The sequence below is a fragment of the Mobula hypostoma genome, chromosome 5 (genome assembly GCF_963921235.1).
Source record: "Mobula hypostoma chromosome 5, sMobHyp1.1, whole genome shotgun sequence".
Lineage (NCBI taxonomy): Eukaryota > Metazoa > Chordata > Chondrichthyes > Myliobatiformes > Myliobatidae > Mobula > Mobula hypostoma.
In genome coordinates, this window is record NC_086101.1 from 194256620 (window position 1) to 194268700 (window position 12081).

At 47.5% G+C, this 12081-nt stretch overlaps 1 protein-coding gene across 1 annotated transcript in view; it reads right to left on the reverse strand.

Moving 5' to 3' along the window:
• The window catches only part of dab2 (DAB adaptor protein 2), a 114285-nt gene extending 103582 nt beyond the window's left edge, over nucleotides 1–10703 (reverse strand). Inside the window, exon 1 of the mRNA XM_063049626.1 lies at nucleotides 10683–10703. The gene's annotated coding sequence lies outside the window, so the exon portion shown is untranslated. The remainder of the gene's footprint in view (nucleotides 1–10682) is intronic.
• Between the last annotated feature and the right edge of the window lie 1378 nt (nucleotides 10704–12081).

The window sequence follows — 12081 nt, forward strand, 5'->3', positions numbered from 1 at the left end:
ATGAAAGCACAGAGGAACACCTGGAGAAATTTCTGAAACGCTCGTTCGCTGCTGTCGTTACTGCGCAGTCGGGAATCTTCCAGTGGGAAGGCCTCAAAATCCCCGGCTTTACCTGCTGTTGGCGACCGAGATTGAGGTCGAATCGTTCAGACAGAGATGGCGCTCAATACTCGGTGTCGGAGAGCTGATCAGAGCTCGAAGTTTTCGGATGACTCAGAGTCAGATTGTGGTCAGCATGGCAGGGAGAGTTTTTCTTCCTTCTCCCGTCTGCGTGAGATGTGGGACATTTGAGAGACTTTGAACTTTTACTGTGCTCATAGACTGTTCTTCTTCAAGTTATGGTATTGTCACACTGTTGTAACTATATGTTATAATTATGTGGTTTTGTCAGTTTTTTCAGTCTTGGTCTGTCCTGTGTTTTGTGATATCACACCGGAGGAAATATTGTATCATTTCTTAATGCATGCATTACTAAATGACAATAAAAGAGGACTGCGTGTCTTCATAATCTAAAGACGATTCCAGACGCACCAATTGTTTCCTCACATCCAAAGGCCGTTATCATGGATTTATTGAGCTTCAGTTCCTCCAGGATTTTGTGTCTCACCCTTCTTGACCAGTCTCCATCACGTGGAAGCAGTTCACAGCCACATCCCAGTGCTCTCTGACTCTTTGACCATGTGCCCACCCAACATCTATCAATTGCCAGCTTGTATGTCTCCACTCCCCTCAAGTTATTCTGGCTTCTGCCCCCCTTTCTTTCCAGTACTCATGAAGGGTTTCAGGCCAAAATGGCGGCTAGTTATTCCCTCCCATAGGTGCTGCCTGACCTGTTGAGTTCCTCCAGCATTTTCTGTTGCTCAAGATTTCTAGCATCTGTTGGAAAAATTACTGACATGCCCCAGCCAGTTAAATGCCAATCACACCCCTCACCTCCTGCAGTTCTGACATTGGTCTCATCCAATTTCTACCTCTTCACCCCTTCGCCTCACCTCCCTCTGGTGCCCCTTTATCCCCCATCTCCCATGGTTCACTCTCCTGTCAGATTCCCTCTTCCGCCAATCACCTCTCAACTCAAACAACAGGAATTCTGCAGATGCTGGAAATTCAAGCAACACACATCAAAGTTGCTGGTGAACGCAGCAGGCCAGGCAGCATCTCTAGGAAGAGGCGTAGTCGACGTTTCAACTCTTTACTTTACCCCTCACCTGTTTGAACTCCTCCCCCTCTCTCCACATTCTTATTCTGGCTTCTGCCCCCTTCCTAATGAAGGGTCTCTGCCTGAAACATCAACTGTCCATTTCCCTCCACAGGTGCTGCCCGACCTGCTGAGATCCTGCAGCGTTTGGTGTTAAATTCAGTTGAACGGTGAGTACAAAGGAGGTTTTGTGGCGGGAGCGGAGAATAGGTAGGTGCTTGGAGGTTTGCTACAGACACACAGTGCAGCCTTGTCGAGCCCCCCCCACTACAGGCAGCACGGCCAGCACACAGATGGAATTTATTATCTAATTAGGTGGGGTTAGCAGGTCTTCTCTGGGATAAATAGCCCTTGCTCAAGAATCAGTGATGCGTTTCTCATTTGCTACCTTCCCCGTCCCCCACCACCCTAAGTTCCTTGACATGGGGTCAGCTGCAATGGAACAGTAATTGCTGCCAGGCACATTAACGCTACATGTGCCAGGAACACTCATAAAGACAAAAATATCGCATTGTACTATTGAAACAGTTAAATTACGTCATTTGAAAGACTAGAGCTAGAGGTCAGGGGTTAAGGGTGAAAGGTGAAAAGTTTAAGGGGAACTTCTTTACTCAGAGGGTGTTGAGAGTGTGGAATGAGCTGGCAGATCTGGGTTTGATTGCAACATTTAAGGGAAGCTTAATACGGGAAGGTATATGGATGGGAGAGTACAGTCCCTGTGCAAGTGCAGGCTGAGGGGTCCCGGCAGGTTCATAGCCTGGCAGGAACTAGATGGGCCAAACAATAGTGCTCTATGTCTAACACAGACGGAGGACGTGCTGGGGACAGCCCACAAGTCTCTGTCGCAGACATCGCATGCCCACAACTCAATAACCCTAACATCTTTGGACTGTGGGAGGAAACCTACGTGGTCATGGGGAGAACGTACAGACAGCAGCGGGAATCGAACCCTTACTGCTGGCATGGTCATGTTACTCTGAACTCTGTGCTACTGTGTCACCAGAACTACTGTACAAATGGCACTAGGGCCAAGATACCGTGTCGCAATGTACTGCCCCAGCCAAGCATGGCCATTATTGTAGGCTATGAAGCCGATCTGCACAGCAAGATTCCACAAAGTGGCCGCATGGGGGTGGTAGCGGTCAGCGTAACGCTATCACTGTGCCAGCAGTGTGAACACATTTCCCACCGCTAAGGAGTCTCTACATTCTCTCCGTGTCTGTGGGTTTACTCCGGGTGCTCCAGTTTCCTCTCCTGGTCCAAAGACATACTGGTTGACGGGTTAAATGGCCATGGGCGTGATTGGGCAGCATGAGCTCTTTGGGCTGGAGTGACCTGTTACCATGCTGTCTCTCCAAATGAATATAATGAAGCCTAGAGGCTGTCAGAACTCAGCTGAAGTGTGCCCATGTAATCTTCACCCAAATCTCAGCTTTGATGGCATCTACAGTTGGCAGCATCAATCCCGGAATCCCACCAGACAATCCATGCTGCCTCCTTGTTGCTGAAATTGTGCAGACGGGCTCAACGCCAAGCAATGAAGCCGAAAGGCCAGTCAGAAGTCCAGTAGTTGAAGCCCAATGCGCCATCACATGGAAAGTGGAGGCCGGGAGGAGGAACGGGGCTTGTTCTGCTCTGATTGTGTTGCTCGTTGCATTCTGTTGTTCTGACAAGCACTGTGGGCATGTTATGTAGGTGTCAGAATTTGTGCCGATACTTGGGAGCTGCCCCCAGCACTTGCACAAGTTGTGTGGATTGCCAACTCAACATTTCGTTATGTTTCCATGTACTTGTCATGTACAGAAGCCTGAAGTCCAACTCAACAGGTTCAGGAACAGCCATCTCCTTTCAACCATTTGGTTGTTGAACAACCCTAATCACTTCTAACACTGCAGGTCACCTCTCTACCGTGCCTTTTTCTGAATTAAGGTGTTGCTTTTGCCATTGTTTTTCCACTGTATGATATAATGCACAAATTACACAGAGGCCACTGTGAACCACCTCCTGTACCCAATAAAGTGGCCACTGAGTGTATGTTCTGCATTCCTCTAGTAGTGCTGCAGGTTTTCCCAGTATACCTGTACCTCACCGTACATGGGCAAATGATAAGAAACTCCACTTGATGTGGGGGCCTCCCTGTTTCATCAGGGAGAGGGTGCATTCGTGCAAGCACACAGGGCTAAGCTATTCAACATTGGCCGAGTCACTCAGCTCCCTGTTGGAGACTGAAGGGTTCGACTATCTGTCAATAAGAACAGGAAATTCTCCAGCTTTCTCTCTCTTAGCAGTGGCATTCCAGAGAGACGGTTTCCTGTCAGTGCAGGATTTTTTTTGAAGCATTTACAAGAACTTTTCACCCACAAGCCTACTTGCTGAACAAGTATCATTCAATGTTGTAGGGAAAGCAGAAATGGATCAAGTACAAACTAATGGTTCCTGCAATTGTAGCAGTCTGATCCAGGGCAACACTTCAACGTTGAAAGTCTGCGCAGGGTACAACTTCTCCAGCTGCCACATATGTGGTGGTTTGTGGACAGAATTGATGGCTTCATGGCCAAGTTTGTGAACATGACGAAGATAGGTGGAAGGTCAGGGAGCATTGAGGAAACAATGAGTCTACAGAAGGGCTTAGATGGATTAGAACAGGCAAAGAAGTGGCAGATGAAACAGTGTAGGGAAGTGTATGATCATTTACTTTGGTAGAAGGAATAAAGACAGATTATTTTCTTAACAGCGAGTACATTTAGAAATGAGGTACAAAGGGACTTGAGATCTTCGTGCTGGAATCAATAAAGGTTAACTTGCAGGCTGAGATGGTGGTGAGGAAGGCACATGCAATGTCAGCATTCATTTTGCGAGGACTAGATTAGAAAAGCAAGGATGTAATGCTGAGGCTTAATAAGGCATCAGTCAGATTTCATTTGGAGGATTGTGGGCAGTTTTGGGCCCCAATCTAAGAAAGGATCTGCTGGCATTGGAGAGGATTCAGAAGAGGGTCACAAGAATGATCCCAGGAATGAAAGGGTTAACTTCGGATGAGCATTTGATGGTTCTGGTTCTGTATCCGCTGGAGTTAAGAATGAAGATGTATCGCATTGAAACCCATCAAATATTGACGCCCAGACAGAGTGGATGTTTCCTGTAGTGGGGGAGTCTAGGACCAGAGGACACAGATAGAGTGGACGTGGAGAGGATGTTTCCTGTAGTGGGGGAGTCTAGGACCAGAGGGCAGAGACTCTCAATACAAGGACATCCCTTTAGAACAGAGATGAGGGGGAATTTCTTTAACCGGAGTTAGATTGATCTTAAGAGTAGGTTAAAAGGTCAGCACAGCACAGTGGGCCAAAGGCCCTGTACTGTGCGAAAACATCCTACCCAGATACTTCACAGTCTCAGAGGGAAACTGCTGAGCCAAAACTGCAAGTAATCGCAGAGAGTTGTGAACGCAGCTCAGTTTTTACACCAACCAGCCTCGCCTCCACCAACCGCACTTCCCACTGTCTCAGGGAAACAGCCAACATAACCATGGGCCCCTCCCACACTGGTCACACTTTTCTACCCCCCCCCCACCCAATCAGACAGGAGATACAGAAGCCTGGAAGCTCAGATCACCAGACTCAAGGCGAGATCCTATCCCACTGTTACAAAGCTTTTGAACAGACCTCTCGTGCGATAAAGATAAACTCCATTGGGACCCTTGCCCCCTCCACCTGCACTGCATTTTCTAAGTTACAGTACTCTGTTCTGTTTTCCTTTTGTGATACCAGACACTCTTAGGATTTGTACAGATTGTATGCAAACAGACAAAAGCTTTCTCGTAATAAACCGATTGATCATGAGATTGTTGAATTGAAATTTAAACAGGAATAGTAACTGTTACTAAAACTACTAATGGGCACTGTTCCATATTGTAACTCTAAAGGAATACAGCAGACTTTGTTAATAGACTAGACATTAGAAACGAGATTCTGTAACAGCCACAAGATCCTGCAGATAATAAACATCCCATCTATGAGGTATCACCAAAAATTCCCCCCCCCCACCCGCCCATTGAAATGTTGCTCCATCACGGGAAGGAGTGGCAGATTTGGAAAGGCTGTCTGGATTAGAAAGTACTACCTATAATGAGAAGTCAAACTTTTGGGGTTGTCCTCTCTGGAGAGAGAGGAACAGAAGTTTTTAAAATTACAAGAGCCATATGTAGAGTACCAAGCGTGGGGTGGGGGGGGGGCAGGAGATGGGACTGCAAGGTTTTTTGAGGCAGGTTTTGGATTTTATTTATTAATTTATATTCAGTTTATTTATTGAGCTGGAGCGCGGAATACACCAGACTGGCCCTCGGAGCTGTGCCGCCCAGCGAGCCCCAATCTAACCCTATAGCCCAATCACGGGACAATTTAAAATGATCAATCGTCAATGTCCCCTCACGTTTGTAATGGACAGTGTGCACAAAAATCCTGTGCTGGGCAATTCTTTGCCCAGTGAAAACAACATGCACACACACTGAATCATTTCTTCAATAAGAACAGTACAAATAAGCCAGTTCTAGAATCTGCAGACAAATCATTGCAAACTCCACCTTGTCAACACCATCTGCATCAGAAACCGGAAAAGGAGCTGTGATTGTGTACGATAGTGAAATACACGTAACATGCCAACGGGGTAGAAGGTGACAACCTATTGTGAGCTTGTAGCAAAAGTTGTGTGTGCGCACACACCTTAGAATGAAGATTACTACTGGACCTGGACTTCCAGGCTACAGAGTGGAACTGCCCCAGTGCAGCAGCTTTTCCACTTTAAAAACTCTCCCACACAGGTCTCCTGCCATTGCTGGACACAATGAACAACCATCAAAGTGGCATTTGGCCAGATAAGGTGCAAGACTGGGACTATTGCAAGCAAGTGAGATTAGTGTAGGAGGAATCCAAGGTGGCATTGACCAGACAGCCCATCTCCATGTCTCAGATCCACACCACACTCCCCCCGGTATCACAGGGCCCATCTCCATGTCTCAGATCCACACCACACTCCCCCGGTATCACAGGGCCCATCTCCGTGTATCAGATCCACACCACACTCCCCCCGGTATCACAGGGCCCATCTCCATGTCTCAGATCCACACCACACTCCCCCGGTATCACAGGGCCCATCTCCGTGTATCAGATCCACACCACACTCCCCCCGGTATCACAGGGCCCATCTCCGTGTCTCAGATCCACACCACACTCCCCCTGGTATCACAGGGCCCATCTCCATGTCTCAGATCCACACCACACTCCCCCTGGTATCACAGGGCCCATCTCCGTGTCTCAGATCCACACCACACTCCCCTCGATATCACAGGGCCCATCTCCATGTCTCAGATCCACACCACACTCCCCCTGGTATCACAGGGCCCATCTCCGTGTATCAGATCTACACCACACTCCCCCCGGTATCACAGGGCCCATCTCCATGTATCAGATCTACACCACACTTCCCCCGGTATCACAGGGCCTGTCTCCATGTCTCAGATCCACACCACACTCCCCCTGGTATCACAGGGCCCATCTCCATGTCTCAGATCCACACCACACTCCCCCCGGTATCACAGGGCCCATCTCCGTGTATCAGATCTACACCACACTCCCCCCGGTATCACAGGGCCCATCTCCATGTCTCAGATCCACACCACACTCCCCCTGGTATCACAGGGCCCATCTCCGTGTATCAGATCTACACCACACTTCCCCCGGTATCACAGGGCCTGTCTCCATGTCTCAGATCCACACCACACTCCCCCTGGTATCACAGGGCCCATCTCCGTGTATCAGATCTACACCACACTCCCCCTGGTATCACAGGGCCCGTCTCCGTGTCTCAGATCTACTCCACTGTAGACCACAAGGTATGGAGTAGAATTGGGTTATTTGGCTCATTAAATCCACTCTCCATTTAATCATGACCAACTTTTATTTCAACTCCATTCTCCTACCTTAACCCCTTTACCAGTTAAGAGCCGATCAATCGCTGCCTTCAATGACTTGGCCGTCTGTAATGAATCCACTGACTCACCACCTTCCAAAGAGAAAATTCCTCATCTCAGTTTTAAAGAGATGTCCAAGGCTGTGCCTTCAGCTCCTAGGCTCACATACTGGCAGAAACATTCTCTCCATATCGACTTTATCCAAGCCTTTTAGTTTCTGGTACATTTCAATGAGATTTTACCTTATCCCACCATTTGTTTGTACTCCATCAAGTACCGGCCGGGAGAGAACCGCCCCTGGTATGTGAAGCCTTTCATTCCTGGGATCATTCTTGTGATCTTCTGGATGTGGTCCATGGCCAGCACATCTTTCCTTAGGTACAGGGCCCAAAATTGCTTAAAATATTCCAAATACAGTCTGGTCAACACCTTCAAGCCTCAGCAGAACATCCTTGCTCTTGTATTCTAGACCTCTTGAATGCTGACGTTGCAGTTGCCTCCTTTGTTGCCAGCTCACCCTGCAAGCTAAGCTCACAGGAATCCCAAGTGCTTCTCGAGTTCAGGAGCTGAGAGGCAATGTTACAGGTCTACAAAGCTCTGGCGAGACCACACCAAGTCTAGCGCTCAGTTCTGGTTGCCTCATTATAGGAAAGATGTGGAAGCTTTATAGAGGGTGCACAGGAGTCTCACCAGGATGCTGCCTGGATTACAGAGCACGACTTAGGAGGAGAGGCTGACCGAGCTCTTTTCTCTCTGGAGTAAAGGAGGATAAGAGGTGATTTGAAGGAGGTGCACAAGATAAGAGGCAGAGATTGAGTGGACAGTTAGAAACTTTTTCCCTGGCTGGAAAAGGATAGTATGAGGGGGTATGATATTAAGGAGCTTGGAGCAAGTATTGGGGGGGGGGGTGAAAACAGTGTTTATAAAAAACACAGAGTGGTGGGCATGTGCAATGCCCCATCAGGGACATTTAAGAGACTTAGATAGGCATGTTGCTGAAGGAAAATTGGAGGGTTATGTCTGAGGGAAGAGCTAGATGGATCTTGGAGTGGGTTAAAAGGTCAGCAGAATATTGTGGGTTGAAGGGCCAGTACTGCACTGTAATATTTTATGTTCGAGTCCATTGAGGAGTGATGACAACTCAGTAACATCCCAGTTCAAGCCCTTCTCCAATTTATCCCCATTTCTGGAAGGGACATCAGCTTGGACACGAGCTGAACAAACCAAGAATAAAAGGCTTTCTGCTACACTGCATGTTTCCTGGAATACAGGGCAGAGTGTGCACAGACCAGACATGAATGAGAAGTGGAGTTCGAGACAGGGTACTTACTGGACCTCCCCATTAATGAGGAAAGTTGCCCAGAAAGGACTGGAACATTCAAGGCAAAAAAAAAATACTTCTACAATATTGGCTCTAGAAAAGCAAGGGTTAATGCACCCCCAGCCCTTGTTCAGACAGTGCCCTTGAATTTTTCCTGAAGCTGGTCTAAACAGACTAATCTAACATCGCTGTTCAGTGAGATAAGAGCTGATTATAGAGGGGACTGAGAAGGAAAAGATTCACCCAAGAGCAGAGAGACAGATTATAGTTTCGATAGCAAGACTGCAGAGCAACGCTCATTGGAAGCTGCCCCCCTCTCAGGCCTTGTCCCATCTGCTTCAGCAACAGAAACATCCCACCCGGCAGACCAAACATTGTACAAGTTGCTAATCAGCCGCTTGTTACAGAACTCACAGCTAAGCTACCTTCAGGCCAAGTGCCAAGACGGTCAATTAACTCTTGCAGTACCAGGCAAAGATCTCAATAAAGATATGAAGTGGTCAGTTAACTTTCAATCAATCCCAGGTCTTTGGGACACCTCAGGTTAGACAACCATTGCAGGAGATTGAAGTGACAATTAGACCTGGTATACAAGGTCAGGAGTTCAGGGGTCCCTACAGCACAGAAAAAGGCCCTTCAGCCCAACTCATCCATGCTGACCGAGAGTGAGAAACAAGCTAGTGGAGGATATCAGCAGGTGAGATGACTCCTTCACAGGAAATTGGAAAGTGTTCATTCCTGTCCAAGCACTTTCTCTCTCTCTCTCTCTCTCTCATGCCTTTGCTTGGCCCAGTTTTTTCTCAGTCGCTTAAACATAGTCATACTTTATTGATCCCGGGGGAAATTGGTTTTCCTTACAGTTGCACCATAAATAATAAATAGTAATAGAACCATAAATAGTTAAATAGTAATATGTAAATTATGCCAGTAAATTATGAAATAAGTCCAGGACCAGCCTATTGGCTCAGGGTGTCTGACCCTCCAAGGGAGGAGTTCTAAAGTTTGATGGCCACAGGCAGGAATGACTTCCTATGACGCTCTGTGCTGCATCTCGGTGGAATGAGTCTCTGGCTGAATGTACTCCTGTGCCCACCCAGTACATTATGTAGTGGATGGGCGACATTGTCCAAGATGGCATGCAACTTAGACAGCATCCTCTTTTCAGACACCACTGTTAGAGAGTCCAGTTCCATCCCCACAACATCACTGGCCTTACGAATGAGTTTGTTGATTCTGTTGGTGTCTGCTACCCTCAGCCTGCTGCCCCAGCACACAACAGCAAACATGATCGCACTGGCCACCACAGACTCGTAGAACATCCTCAGCGTCGTCCGGCAGATGTTAAAGGACCTCACATTGCAATTACATCCAAAACCATCACCTCTGGACTCCGTGCTGGATGGCACAAGGTAACAGAGGGCTCGACCATTCAGCCCATCAAAACTGTCTCACAAGCTGATGTAATTATGACAAATCTATGGTGGCTTCAACTCCAAACAGCCAAGCTGCACACCCAGTTATCTCTGGGTACAGCCATGATAAGGGATTAGATTTATTAGCAGTTATGAAACCTCATTCATAATCCCCCTCCCAACACAACCCAAGCCCCTTTTAAGACAGCACCCCTCTCACATTAAACTTATATTCTTTATCTTACTTCCCAACTGTAGAGAATCCAAGATTCTGACCACCTGCACCACATCACTTTGTAAGTTTTATAGGCATCTAATTAGCCTCAATAAGATTACCAATCCTCATAAATCTCCTCTACTCTTTTCACCAGCACAATCACATCCTTCTTATCTCATCGAGAAAAGCTTGTTTTAGGTTTAAAGTTGTTAGAGCTGAAGGAAAGAAGAAATCAAAACTAAATTCTTCACCGTGACACAATTATTTCAGCCCTGCAAATATGCCCATTAAGGAATGATTACACTGAAGACAGATTTCAGGAGGAGAACAGGCTGAATTTTATCCCAGCAGATGAACATTCCAGGGCAACAATCCAATCGGAACTCATCAAATTAAACTAAACCCACTTTATCACAAAGTTTCCAAAGTAATGGATTAGACAAAGGGAAAATATCAACATTAAATATAAACCATGTCAATAACATTCCAAACTTCAACCCACCCATCCACCACAAGTAGCCCACATCTTATCAGAACAAGAATACAGACCCTCTCCACCACTTACCTACCCTGTCCAATACTGCCACTAAATGGTCTGCTGACCCTAGCTTGTCAGGTAACCAATCAACTCCACTTCCTGTGCGGGTCACATGACTCCAATGTCAGCAAGTAGCACATCCTGTTGGCCAATGAGGCACATCCTGCACAGTGGGACCTCCAGTCTTATCTACGCTGCCAGTCCAACATTATCCTCGTGGCCTTATCACCAGGACGCCACCTCGCTTTCTCATTCCCTGGGTCTAATTGTTCAGGCTCACAACTTCCTCTTCTCTTTAAAATCTCCAGCATTATCAATGTAGAAACTCCAGGGCCAACACCAATTGTCAGGGTCACAGGCATTCGGAGTAGCACTAAAAAGCACCAGCGACACAGATTTAATTCCCACCACTGTCTATAAGGAGTCTGTGCATTCTCCTCGTGACCTCATGGGTTTCCTCCAGGTGCCCTGGTTTCCTCCCATGTTCCAAAGCTGTACAGGTGAGGGTTAGTGAGCTGTCGGCATGCTATGTTGGTGCTGGAAGCCTGGCAACACTTGTGGGCGGCTCTCCACACACCCCCGGTCTTTAATAATCTTTAATCTTTCATTTTTAACTGCAAAAGGGAGAAAACCTGCAGGTGCTGGAAATGCAAGCAACACACACAAAATGCTGGAGGAACTCAGCAGGCCAGGCAGTATCTATGGAAAAGAGTACAGTCGACGTTTCGGGCCGAAACCCTTCGGCAGGACTGAATTTCTCTGGCATTTTGCATGTGTTATCTTTAACTGCAATGTGTCTTGTAGACAGCGCACAATGCAGCCACTGTGCGCTGGTGATGGAGGGAGGGAGTGTACGGGGAGGTGGTGGCTAGCGAGCAGATCGAGCAGGCTCCTCTGTCCCAGAGTTTCTTGGGAATTCAAGTTCAAGTTTAACTGTTAATCACAAATATGCATGAATACAACCAAATGAAGAACGTTCCTCTGGGCCCAAGATGCAAAACACAGAAACAACAGTCACACACCACACATAGCACATATAGTACATATAATCATGATAGCAGAAAGGCATACAGTCACAAAAACCAACACGACCCAAGTCACGGCCTGTAGCTTGATTGTGCAAGGAACACATTTCTGCAAGACTGAGTACCCAGCAGTTCCTCACCTCCACAAGGGGAGCTGCAAACAAAGGCAACCCAGCCTCTCTTCCCAGGAGCAAACACTGGAGGGCAACACTGACAGGCCAGGCGGGGTCAGCCTTCGACGCAGTGGACAAAACAGCCAGCTCCAGCATCTCATTCCCCAGAGGCCGTAACAGGCAAGCCCGAGGCATGAGGGCCTGGTCTGTGCAATAACCAAGGAACTCCACTCACCAAGACAAGTTCCACCCCACTCCTGACATGTGCCTTATAGAAGGGGGAAATATCTTG